This window comes from Akebia trifoliata, chromosome 9 (genome assembly GCF_017979445.1).
Source record: "Akebia trifoliata isolate Shusen 1 chromosome 9, ASM1797944v1, whole genome shotgun sequence".
Classification (NCBI taxonomy): domain Eukaryota; kingdom Viridiplantae; phylum Streptophyta; class Magnoliopsida; order Ranunculales; family Lardizabalaceae; genus Akebia; species Akebia trifoliata.
This window is the reverse complement of record NC_141383.1, coordinates 2,889,535-2,902,952: the sequence shown is the minus strand read 5'-3', so window position 1 is coordinate 2,902,952 and position 13,418 is coordinate 2,889,535.

The following is a 13,418-nucleotide window of genomic DNA, read 5'->3' as shown; positions in this document are numbered from 1 at the left end:
CCATGTAACACAAAAAGTGGTGGCTAAATAGTTGGCACCTGAATGGCTCCCATATATATATATATATATATATATATATATATATATATATATATATATTTAGAGAGAGAGAGAGAGATGTGATTATTGGATCGACGGATCATCTATCTCTATGGACCACATGTCAACATATCGCCCAAATACACCATCGGGTGTATGTAGAGCATAAAATTTTGTAAAATCTAAAAAACATAAAATTAAAAAAATAAAAATAAAAGATTTTTTCATTGTTGGATTTAAATTTTAAATCTAAAAGTTCAATGACTATCTATTTTTAAACTCAAGATCCAACGCCAAAAAAGTATTTTTTGGGGGGCATTTTTTTTTCAAGCCTAATCTAAACGACAAACAAAAGGCTGAGTTGTCATTTGGATCAATGTGGCAATCCACATGTCCCAAATATGAACCTCGATTCATGCTCTACATGGTCCATTGGCCCATGCAATATATATATTAGAGTTCACACGTGCCTACAACACGGGCATCATCTCTCAGGTTAAGGTGTAAAAGTGAAAAAAAAAATTGGAAGAGTATTTTTATAAATAATAATAAAAAATTGAATTAAAATGATATGAGATGAAAAAAAAATAAAGTGGATTAAAAAATTATGGGAGGTGAAGAATAAATAAAATAAAGTGATATCAAGAAACTATAACTTGATGGAAGGAGTGTTATTAAAAAAAAATTGAGGGGGTAAGAAATGAAAAATAATAAAGTAGATTAAATGGGTAAAAGAGAAAGTATAGTAAAGTTAGAGAAGAGGATATCCTCTTTCAAACTAAAGAGATAAAAGTGAAAAAATAAGGTTGGAAGGGTATTACTAAAAACTAATTAAGATTAAATAGATAAAAGATGAAAAATAACAAAGTAGATTATTAAAAAAATTGAGATTAAAAAGGTAAAGAGATTAAAAATAATTAAGTACATTAAAGGAGTGAAAGAGAAAATATAGTAAAATTAAAATGAGGCATCGTGTTTCGGGTTAAAATGGTAAAAATATAATAACTAGAATTTGAGGGGGGTATTATTAAAAAAATGAGATTAAAGGGATAAAAAATGAAAAATGATAAAGTAGATTACAAGGGTAGAAGAGAAAATATAATGAAATTAGAAGATGTGAAGAATAAAAAAAATAACGTGGGTCCTATAACACTATAACTTGATGAAAGGTTTAACCTACAAAAGTATAAATGACAAGAGATTTTTCTTAATTGGATTTGTCAACCACAAAATTATAAATAATTGGACATTTGTGTCATATACAACTATTCCAATTGAATTGTGTTTTATTATATAAATATACAGATTATCCTCGCAAAACAACAACCCGCATTTAAGTTATACAAGATAAATTTTGTCAACTGACGTAGCTAGCCTATTATATTATAAATTAGGGTTTAAAATTTAAAGTGGTCATCTTGTATTTAGATTTTCACAGTAAATCATCTGTCCTATCTGATTTTTTATATTTTTTTTGGTAGTGGTCCTCAATGTGCCATATTGGTTGGTGGACCATGCTTTCCACTTATAGTGTCTCTTGGAGAAAGGCAATGTGCATACTATTATTAGTTATGCCCGGTCCTCGCGGTTACTCTGCCAAATATCTAAAAATGGAAAGCAATGTTCACATCACATTCACATCAAATCATTATGATAGTTGAATCACATAAAGGTTGAATAATGGTTTTTTTTTTTTCCCCCACCACTTAGATCCATATAAAGTCATCTTTCTTAATTTTTTTAATTGAAATGTATTTATCGCTTAAAGTCGGTTAAACAAATTTTATTTCTATATATATATTTTTGGTCAGAACACGTCTTTGATTGTTGAAAATGTGTTCGTAGGTGCTTTCACTATCTACATTTATATTCTTTCAGATCTTTTACCTTTTTTTAGAACTTTCAATTTCAATATTTCTTCTGATTGGGGTTGCTCATATTAAGAGGTCTTCAATTTTTAAATCCGTTGTTGAATTGATCAACACTCCTTTATCCAATATTAAGACCAACAATATGGAGTAAAACCAGTGGAGTTATTGTGAATCTTATTAAGATCTGAAAAAAAAATTGATGTAAGATCAATCATCCTTGATTGTGTTCTATTCATGGTAGTCAAGAATTATTCATGTTTGTCTCGTACCACCAATATTGAGATTCCCTCAAAATTATTAGAAGGGTAATGCTGTCAATGTGTTATATATTCAATGAACCATCCCATGAATTTCCTTCCCAGCCCCCTTTTTTTTTTTTTTTTTTCGTAAAACACAAGATCATCTTTAATATTGCAAATGATTTTGCACCACTTATTTAAAAATCAGTATTTATGTAATATTAGAATTGTTTATGTGATTAATTTAAGAGATTATTTAAAAAAAATTAACCACGTTATAATTTTATAACATGTGTTACTAATTGAATGGGTCGTGATCAGTAGACACATGGAAAGAAAACTTATACGTTCACTCACAATCTTAATCATGTACATGTAAAATCCAAGGATCAGGGATAAAAAATGCATCCCAAGAATATAGCACAAAGGTAAATACCAATAATTGGATTTAGTATTTACATGGTTGGGATTGTGTGTGAACGTATGAGCTCACTTTCATGAGTTCAGGAGCACAGCTGGTGGGGGCAATTGCCCCCATAGAATTTTGGGACACTCCTATATTTTCAACTAATTACATGCCCCATTTGAATCAATTTTTTATGAGATTAGGAATTTTATTAAGGGATTGAATTCTTGCCAAGATGATAGTCAAGGTATAGAAAATCAATTATATTAAACCCGAACTTAGCTCAAACTCATCAAGGCTAAGTTAAAATTTAACCAATTCAAAATAGATAGAACAATATGATCAAACCAAGGCAAATTCGACCTATTTAGGGCAGGACTACTGTTTATCTTGGCCGGTCTCAGACCTGCCAATTTTTCTTAATGGTCCCTCACCCCTTTAAGACATCAAAAGTGAATCGTCGAGATAGGTCATTCAAATCCAGCTAGTGCCGTCTTTTCGGAGAAATTACTTAATGGACCCTGTCATAGGGACATCTTTCTAAATGCACCCTGATTTTTTGACGGTAGCTTAACTCAGTTATTAAAATCTTTTTATTTTTATTTTTTTCTTTTCTAAATGACCCCTCACCCCCTGTAAAACGTCAAAATCATATTGTCGAGATAGGCTATTTAGATCGTTGAGATTGATCATTTAAATCGTTAATCTCAACAATCATAAAAAATCAATCTTGATGATTGAATCAAAGGTCGATTGTCAACAAGTTAAAAATGGTCGATCTCAATGATTAATGATCGAAGGGGGTGAGAGGCATTAGGAAAGAAAAAAAGTTTAATAACTAGAGTTTCAAGTTATCACCCAAACGTTATGAGTATGCCACGTGGGGGAGTCTCAATATTTTGTCTTATACTACAGTTTTAATGTCTCTTGAATTAAAGAAATGGGCATTCAAATTGACATCTCTCTCTCTCTCTTTCAATATGATTAACTTAAGCTGAAAATAGAAAACAAGGTCATTATCAAAACTGAATCTCAAAAAAGAGGGATAATGATTTTTGCTCCACCATTCATATCTACATCAAGCTATTTCTCTTTCTTTCTAAATTCAAAATATTATATTCATTTTGTTCCTAATGTGAATCTCAGTCATCATCATCAAAACCTCATCTCAAAGATTCCGGGTCGGATTAAACAAAATTCATACATTTTAGTTTGTCAAGACTTACGTCTTCTATTATTGAAAGAATGTTTTTTCATTAATATTGATTCATATTTTTTTTTATCTGAGTGTTCTCTTCTCTCGTTCTTTTTTATCTTCAATTTGAATATTTCTACTAATTGGGCGTGCTTTTGTTAGGAGTGACGGAATTTTATACCAATTTTCAAATTGGATTCAACTCTCATTTTTTATTTGGATTTTGGGAGCGACAATATTTATATGCTAAAACTATTGTTAATAGGAGATAAATGTTCCATTCAACTATAGTAGTGGATTGCCTCTATACCCTTTAATTTTATTGTCTCCCCTCCCACCCCGCATCATAATATCTCTCAAATTTTACTCTCTTTCATCGTTTACCCATTTTTTCGATAATACTCCTCTAATTTTATGATATTTTCTCTTTGACCCACTTTTTTAGTCTTCATATTATCCCCCTTTGTCAATACTGATGATCCAATTTTATTATTTTTTATCCTTTACCTCCTTAACCTCAAATGTTTCTAATAATATCTTTTTAATTTTTTTTTTCTCTTTTACCCCCCTTAACTCTAAAGAGGATGCTTGTGCAAACTCTAGCCTTGTAATACAAGGGCGGTTAGTGTGAATTTATTTTTTAATGTTGTGAGATGTAAAATGTAAGATGCATGATCATCTCTATAAAATCATGCACATGACATTAAATTATTAAGAAAAATTATTTAATGAACCCCGATTGAGGGATTTCTTTTAAATAGCCCTTAACTTTGTAACCGTTACTTAATAGTCCAGTTAGTAGATTGTTTTTTTTCTTTCTTAATGCCCCCTCATCTCCCTTCCAATTGTTGAATCGATGATTCAAATTGTCGAGATCAACAATTCAAATCATTGAGATTGACATTTTACAAGCATCAACATTAATGATTATAAATCGTCGATCTTGACATTTGAACATGAAACATTAAGATCAACATTTCAAAATGTTGAAATTGATCTTTTCAACCATCGAGGTCAACAATTTACCTAAATGCTTGCACATGAATCATAGAGATCAATAATTCAAAATGTCAAATCGATCTTTTACGACTGTCGAGGTCAACAAGTTAATTATCTAGACACTTGAACATATTGAGATCAACGATTCAAATCGTTGAGATTGACAATTTGAATCGTCAACCTCAACTAATTCAGTCTGACATTAAAGTAAGATTTTGCTATAGGTTATTAAGACACTGCCCCAAAAATCAGGGTACATTTAACAAGATGTCCCAGACACAAGGTCTATTAAGTAATTTTCTCTAATAATTAGTACTCCTACTGCTCATATCTGTCTCTTACCACCATTATTGAGCTTCTCTCAAAATTATTGGAAGGACAATGATCTCAATGTGTCATATTCAATGACCCCTACTACACACAAAATATAATGAGGCATGTTTTTTGAGTGCTGATAATTCCTTGAACTTCTTTCCCAGCCCTTCATGGATGCATACATAATGCTTGATTAACATTGAAGAGGTACACGACCTCAACAAAAACAAAAACATAAAAACACACTGAAATCCAATAGTCGGAATGTATTTGGTATTTGTACATATATGGATTGGGTTCCAGCAACAACTCGTGAAAAAACACATAATCTTGACCATATAAACATGAAATCCAATAGTCAGAATTTACTTGTATATCGATAATACGTATCTCAAAGATACTTATTTTGATGATATATCTCAATCATCTTATTTTGTGTTTAAATGGTTGGGATCATTAGTTTTTTTCCATGAGTCACCAGGACAGAACCCACCAACAGAGTACAAATTGGATTTTTTTAACAATTAGGTCAATTTTTAATATAAATATCAATATTAGTAGAGAATGATTATCATGATGAGAGTTTGAGCGAATTTAGGGTTGGATTGTCCAATCCCGCGAGTAAGCAAAAAAAATTTTAATCAGTTTATTAACTCGAACATACTGACCTAATAGAATCCTATAGGACCATACGAAAGCACCCTTAGCCTATTTAGTACAGGACTAGGGGACTTGGGGTTATCTTGGCTTGTCCTCGACATGTCATTTGAGAACGCTATTCATAGTGAGTGGTTAGGTCTCATGGCAAGACCGAGTGGTTTCTTCTAAACATATACATATATATATATATATATATATATATATGGGTCCCGTTCGCCACCCTTAGTTTTACCACACACTTTAACAAACGCGTTTTGTCTTACATGGGTTAGAAGTTTCGGAATGAGCTGATTTTTGGTGAGGATGATCTCTATGGTGAGGAGATCATCCTCACCAAAAATCAGCTCATTCCAAAACTTCTAACCCCATCAAAATTGATTTACAAAAAATGGATGGTTCACGATTTTTCAACGTGTAAACATGGGGCTAAACATTTCGGAATGGGCTGATTTTTGGGGAGGATGATCTTCTAATCATAGAGATCATCCTCACCAAAAATCAGCTCATTCCAAAACTTCTAACCCATGTAGGACAAAAAACGTTTGTTAAAGTGTGTGGTAAAACTTAGGGTGCTGAACATTTCCCATATATATATATATATATATATATATTAGAATAGATTCGGCATTACTCATGAAAATATGAAATCCAATAGTTGGAATAAAATACATAACTTGAGGACATGTCATCTATCCCAAAGACAAATCCTAATCATTCGTGTTTTACATGTTGGGATTTTTTAACATGAGCCCCAACCACGTTTTTAAACCTGACATCCCCACCCACCCAGATGGCTTGTTTAAATCATCATGTTTTATATAACCATTTAAACTAGTTTATAATTGATTATTATAATCTTTTATAATAAGATGAATAGATGCTCTGTCACATAATCTTATTTTATATAAATAACAAAGATATAATAAATTATAAAAGAAAATAATTATTTTATATTAAAAATTAAAAATTTAAATGATTAAGTCAGGTTTTCATAAATAAGAAACATTTTGCGAATCTCGAATATGTCAATGTGATATACGCCTCACATTAACATCCCGTAAGGTCACCTTCAAAAACTAAGATGATTTGTTGGAGTCATTTTGATTGGTTTAGTCGGATTATAAACTATCAACATTTTTAAAAATACCAGATGAGTCATCTTAAATCTGAGAGCCCATCAATGTGACGGAGGATTCACATTAATTATTATCTCGTCAAATGATCTTCGAGGTTAAGATGAATTGCCCGAGTCACTCAATCTTTGTCGACAAGTTGTGAAAACAAGGTACCAAACCAACTAAAATAATTCAATCGTATTGCATGTGCATGTCCATGTGCATGTGATTCTTATGACATCAACACTAGACATTGTGGATCCTTACGATCACGAGGCTTGTCTTCTAGCCAAATAATTGTAGGTGACGTGGGGACCGAGGATACATTTTTAATTATTGAAATCGTCCTTATTGTATGGGTTAACCTAACCGACTTCTTGAAAATTATAACTTATGAAAAGGAACCTCAAATATTAGCAGTAGTGTAGCACTCACGTGGTATGAACTAGTAAATATGAGGAAAAGTTTCTTTTTTTTTTATGGCAGTAAGGCGAACGTGATGCTTTTTGTCATCAATAATGGTGTCCACTGGTAGTAGAAAGTTAAGGATTTGTTTTGCATTCGTCATTACTCACCGACACTTAACTAATACGTGTGCATTGAGATCTTTATAATCATTAAAGTCTTATTTCAAAATATTTGTTGTCCAAAAAAAAAGAAAAATTGGATTAAGGTGCCACATGAATGTATGACATACAATTCGGGAGTTGGATTTTAAATCTAAAAATTCAATGGTTTGGATTTAAGTAAGATATATATTTTTTTACTTTTCGATTTGAATTTTAAATTTGAGAGTTCAATAGTTGTCCAATTTCAAAATCTTAAGTTTAATTGATTTTATTTATTTATTTTCATAGATGCATGATTTTTTTATTTTCGAAGATCATCTTTACGAGGATTTACAGTTGTCATCATTCTTTTTTGTAAAAGGGTGTGAATGATCATCCGAAATGTATTTTTTGAAAAAGGTATCGTTTTCGTATTTAATGATTCTCATGCAGATAAAATACCGATCCACCTAAGATCTATGTAAATTGTTTGATTAGAAAAAGGGAAGGTTTTAAACACCCCTTTCTCTCCACTCATTGGCGGTAACCTTGAAAGACTTGGTCATTTTCGGACAACATGAAATAAATAATAAAAAGAAAATAGTTGCATGGTTGACAACTTGTACCCTAAGAAAAGATTTGTTATCGGCTCAGATTATAGGGATCATCTCATTAAAGGAGATGATCCTTATAGAAATCTAACCTCGAGATCAATATATATATATATATATATATATTTAAAAGTGTTGGCTAATAGTTGCAAACCCATTCTCATAGGTTGAGAAGGACCTAATTATCGATTGTCTTGAAATGGATTGAGTGAAATGTGTGCAAAAGGTGTTTTAAGGATTTATAACGATTTTCTTTTGAAGGTGGTTACAACCCTTGTACTTTCAACTGAACCGAAGTCCGATCTATCAAAGATAGGGAAGGGGAAATATTATATCTTAAAGGCTTGCTAAAATGAAATAAAAAAGAGAAGGGGAGATCGAAGAGGGTGATGGAGAAGAGAAAGTACGAGGAATACAATGTTATCCTCAACCCTACCTTGAGACTTTGGTCTTCCTTTTATTTCCTTGTTTCTTCTTTTCTTTTTCTTGAGTCTTTAGTAAAATTATGAAGATATATTTTTTAAATTGAAGAAATAATGAGAGAAGATAAGAATTGAATAGAATAGAGTTAGGGGTTTTTTTTTTTTTTTTTTTTTAAACTTGGTCTCCTTTTTTAGGAGGTGAGAGAGGCATTTATAGGTATTGAAGGTTACTTTTAAGGGTAAGATGGGGTAAAAAGGTAGAAAAATGAGAAATTACATAAGGTTTGAGAGTAAGGGGTATGAAATTTAGGGTTGAGAGGGAGAATTTGTGGAACGAAATGTAAATGGATAGTTTTTATCCAAAGGGATTGGATCCATCAATCCATTTGGGTTGAGTGTTTGGTGAGGTGTAGGGATGTGCTATTTGATTAAAAGAATGGGTTGTGTAAAGGATTAAGTGATTAAGTTTTAGAAGAGTGAAGGATGTGGTGACATGTGTTCAAAATGTGTGAAGATGAAGTATTTAGATGGATTGATTGGGTAAAAAAAGTGTGGGATGGATTGTGAGGATGATTTTAAAGAAAATAATAAAATAATGGTGTAAGTTGTGATGTGAGTAGGTGATTTTGTGAAATGTGAATTATGTTTATGACATGGAGTATGGATAATGATATGGGTGGTAGGTGATGATGAGGTGTTGGGTATAATGATTTTTGGGAGGTGGGTTGTGGTAAGGACAAGTGTCCTATTTGATGAGCAAGTGTTGATTGGTTGATGTGGGTAATGGTTTATGGATTAGGGATATGGATGTATATATGAGCTTGAATAGGTGTGGGCATTGACATGTTGGGCTTAGGATTTTGGAAAGGTTTGGAATCAGTTAGGGTTTATTTTAGGATGTTGGAGGTAAGTTGGTTTTAGGGTTTGGTTTATATGGCATTAGGGTTAGGCTAGATTAGAGCCTTAGCTAGGGTTGAGTTCATTTTGGGTGAGGTGGAAAATTGATTTTTTGGGAAAATTGAGGGTTGGTGGGCTTTAAATGAGTTTGGGGTAGTTTCAAATTAGAGAATGGAACGGTGAGAGATGGAAAAGGTGGGGAGTATGCAAAACCTCATTTTGGGTTTGTGGTGCCCTACCAAATGCTAATACAAAATCCAAGGTCAAATCTCAAGGTACTAGGTGACATCTCAAAATTTTGACATGGTCCCCTCTATTTATGTTAGCATTCCACAGAACTCGAAAACCTGATATGCCAATACACCACAAATCTTGTTTAGAAATATGCAAATGTGAAAATAACAACGGAAGACTAAATACATCGAATATATAAGTAGATCATAGTGCGGAAGTTTAGTAATATACAAGATTACAAAATTTTTACCTTTCACTAATATGAACCTAATACCCGCCTCAAAATCTATATACATCCTAGACGAAACTAATAACACTAAAGGGTGTAGTCCTAGTACTTACCATGCAACAGACTCTGGTCATTGATCTGACCAACTAGATACTCATCACCTGTCGACTCCGCGCTTGCCTCGGTAACTGCAAGTTCTGAAACTAAAAAAATAGAGAGGAAAGGGTGAGTAACAATGATAACCCAGTAAGTCTACAATCAATTCTTACTAATAACCTCTCCTAGACATGATCAGTTAAATATACTGAACATTTTGATGTTTTACTAGGGATGAGCTAAACATTTTAAAAGAATCACATTACATCAATCAGTAGTACTTACTATATATTTTTATTTTTAAACAAATCTAATGGACAACATTGAAATAGTAGACATGCTTTTCATTTTATAAATCAAAATAAGACAATTAATACATAATACACAATAGTGGAGTAGTAGAATTAAAGAGTTGGGATTCATGACCAGATCACTTCCAGTTAGGACATGATATTTCATAATAAAGTCGTAATTCCTGATTTTGTGGTTGGTCATTGTTTACAATACTTGCAAGATCATTTATCCGGCTCAAGTTGACTGTTTGACATAACCGTAAGCAATGAGTTTCTTTTCGATGTGTCAGAATGTTTGACTACTCTAAATTGTTAGTAATCATTGCCTAATAATCTTCGTCTATACCTGTCAGGCATGCATGTAATTCTCAAAATATACAATTCATTCGTATACGACTACCTTTACAATACAAGTTTACTAGTAAAGATAGAAATGAATGATCCCGAATTATAATTGTGACTCCACTCTCATACGCGTTCTATACCACATATGAGCTTGGATGTCCTTACCATACATCCCAAGATAGCACATCACTTTAGATGATACGACGCATTATCCCTTTAAGCATTCACAAATTCTTTAGAAGCTCACAATATATATATATATATATATATATATATATATATATATATATATATATATATATATATATTATTTTTCTTTTATAAAAAAAAGAGAAATTAACATTACAAAGTTGATAATAGATATCTAGTTTCCTACCATGCAACTGTGACCACATAGCTTAAAATAAATAACAGAATATGAACATAAACTGCGCCTCTCGCTATAAAAATGTAAATACACATATAACCAATATCATTATCCTTAGATATACATTTACCAACCTACACACAGCACAACAATGTAAAATACAGACATCACCTCTTTAGTGTGATTTTTACATTTTATCATTTCATCTATTTTTTAATTTTTTGATATTTTTACTTTTCATCCTTTTAAGTACAATACCCCTTTCTCCATCTTTCAAATTCATTTTGATTTTTCAATTGAAAAACTATCAAAGTTTACTCAAAACGGGGTCCCAACGAAGCACGGAACCAAAATTGTCAAAATAGTAAAAGTTGGTGAAAATAGAAAACGAGTTTTTTTGGGAATGAAAGCCTTGAACATAAGATTTGACATCATATGATTTTTATATCTTAATTCAAGGTAACGCGAAAGATATTGACTTTTGAAAATCTGATGAAAATGTCGAAATTTGTGTTTTGTTCTTGAAACCAAAAATTGGATGTTGATCCTTTGCGATTTGGATCTTGAAGTTATTCCCATTATTCTGAAATGGGAGATAAAACATTAATTTCATTAAAGAACTTAAAGTAAATAGAAAGTAAAAATTAAAGAGAACATTTACTTAAAGAGTGAAAATATACCTACAAGTAAAGGGGAGTTCAAAACAAAGTAAAAAAATTGATTCTGTCAACATTTTCTAGAGCACGATAGGACCGTGCTTTTAGGTCAATAGCACATAGTAGGATTGTGGCCATTAGACGGTAGCACACGGTAGGACTGTGGCCTACGGTAGCATATAGTAGAACCGTCAGCAAGTTGAAATCACGCGAATTGAGTTTTTTGTTAATTTTTCAAGTCTTTTTCACTCGTTCTTCGATCATTTAACCCACCCACGTATAATTGTTAAAATAAGATAAAAACACATCAAACAATGAGGTTCTTGACGTGAATTTAAAAATAAATGAAATAACATTTTATGATTTAAAAACACACAAAAAGTTTTGTTAAATACCTAAATGCAAGCTTTCGAAATCTACAATTACTAATAAGAATTGAGAGTCCCTTACAAAGTTTATGGTTGTCAGACACAATGAGCTAACTCGAAAATCACAGATTGACAATGAGGAACTCAAGGTTGAGTGGGTTTGATTACAAACTAACGATGGTTTGCGAAGCTTCTCGATGATGGCACCCTCATTTGCCCTCTAGAATGAAAGATGCATCTAACTCTAACTCAATGGAACCCTCGAATATAATGCGTTAAAATCCACTCAGAATTTACGACTGATTTTGAATGGAGAATGGGGAAGAATAACGAAAATGGACAATCATTGATGGTGAGGTTGAAAATCTTGTCGAAGGTAACTAGTTTTCATTCTTCGTCGAGGTTCAACTCGGACTCTTTCACAACGGATCTTGATAAGAATGAGTCGAAAGCCTTGCGTTCGGAATGGGTTGGTTATTTATGAGTTGGAGAGGAGATAATGAAATAAAAGAAAAAGTTGGTCATTTTATAAGAAGTTGGAGGGGTATTTTGGTATTTTTCCTTTGTTTATATTCTTGGCGGTAACTTGACTATTTGAACTTAAAAAATGACAAATGAGTATTCTATTTTGAATAATTTTTTACTGCAAACCTAATGGTACAATCGAATTTTTTTGATTGTCCCTCTAACAGAAATTCACCATTTTTAGGTCCCACATGATATGAAATTTGATGATTTTACAACTTTTCACTTGAACTCGAATTTGAGTGTGCTTACAGGTTAAATTAGGTTTTTCGACAATTTTGAATCTAATGGTGGAGTTAGTTTTCATTAAAAATGAATAGAACCGAATCCAGGTATTTTACCCTAAATTCCTCTTTCTAAATTTTTTCAAAATGTCATTATTTAATTTTCTCGAGATACGAGTTAAAAACTTGGGGCATTACAAGGTCCATGAGATATTTAGGAATCTTAGAAACCTTTGATCTGATTAAAATGTCGAGTTTTGATGATTTGAGCTTTTTAGGCTCGTTGACGGATTTTATTAGAAAAAATTGAATTTTCTGAGTCCTTTCGAGTGGGGGCGCATTCAAATTGTGGTATCTACAATTCTCTTAAAGAAAAATCAGTATGGAACATGAACTCTGTAAGACTAAAGAGTCATATGTTCTAACACAATAGTTTATACGTTGTCCAAATGAAAATCTTGGTCCAAGCTTCACATGATTGTCCAATTCTTATAAAATTTGCTTCTATCCATCTATATAATAAAACACAATGGTGAACACCACTCAGTTATAGTTTTGTGGGGTATAAAAATTAAGTCAAAGGAGTAGGGTTCACACAACCCCACTTTGTTGCATTCTCTCTCCTTAACTCTATTATCTTTCTTCTCTCCCTCCCCCTATTTTTCAATAAAATCTCTCACTGTAACTTTAGCATCCTTCTTTTGTTACTGTAGACACCCCATTTTTGCATCCGCCTGATTAATCAACTCGTCAACCCGATCGCA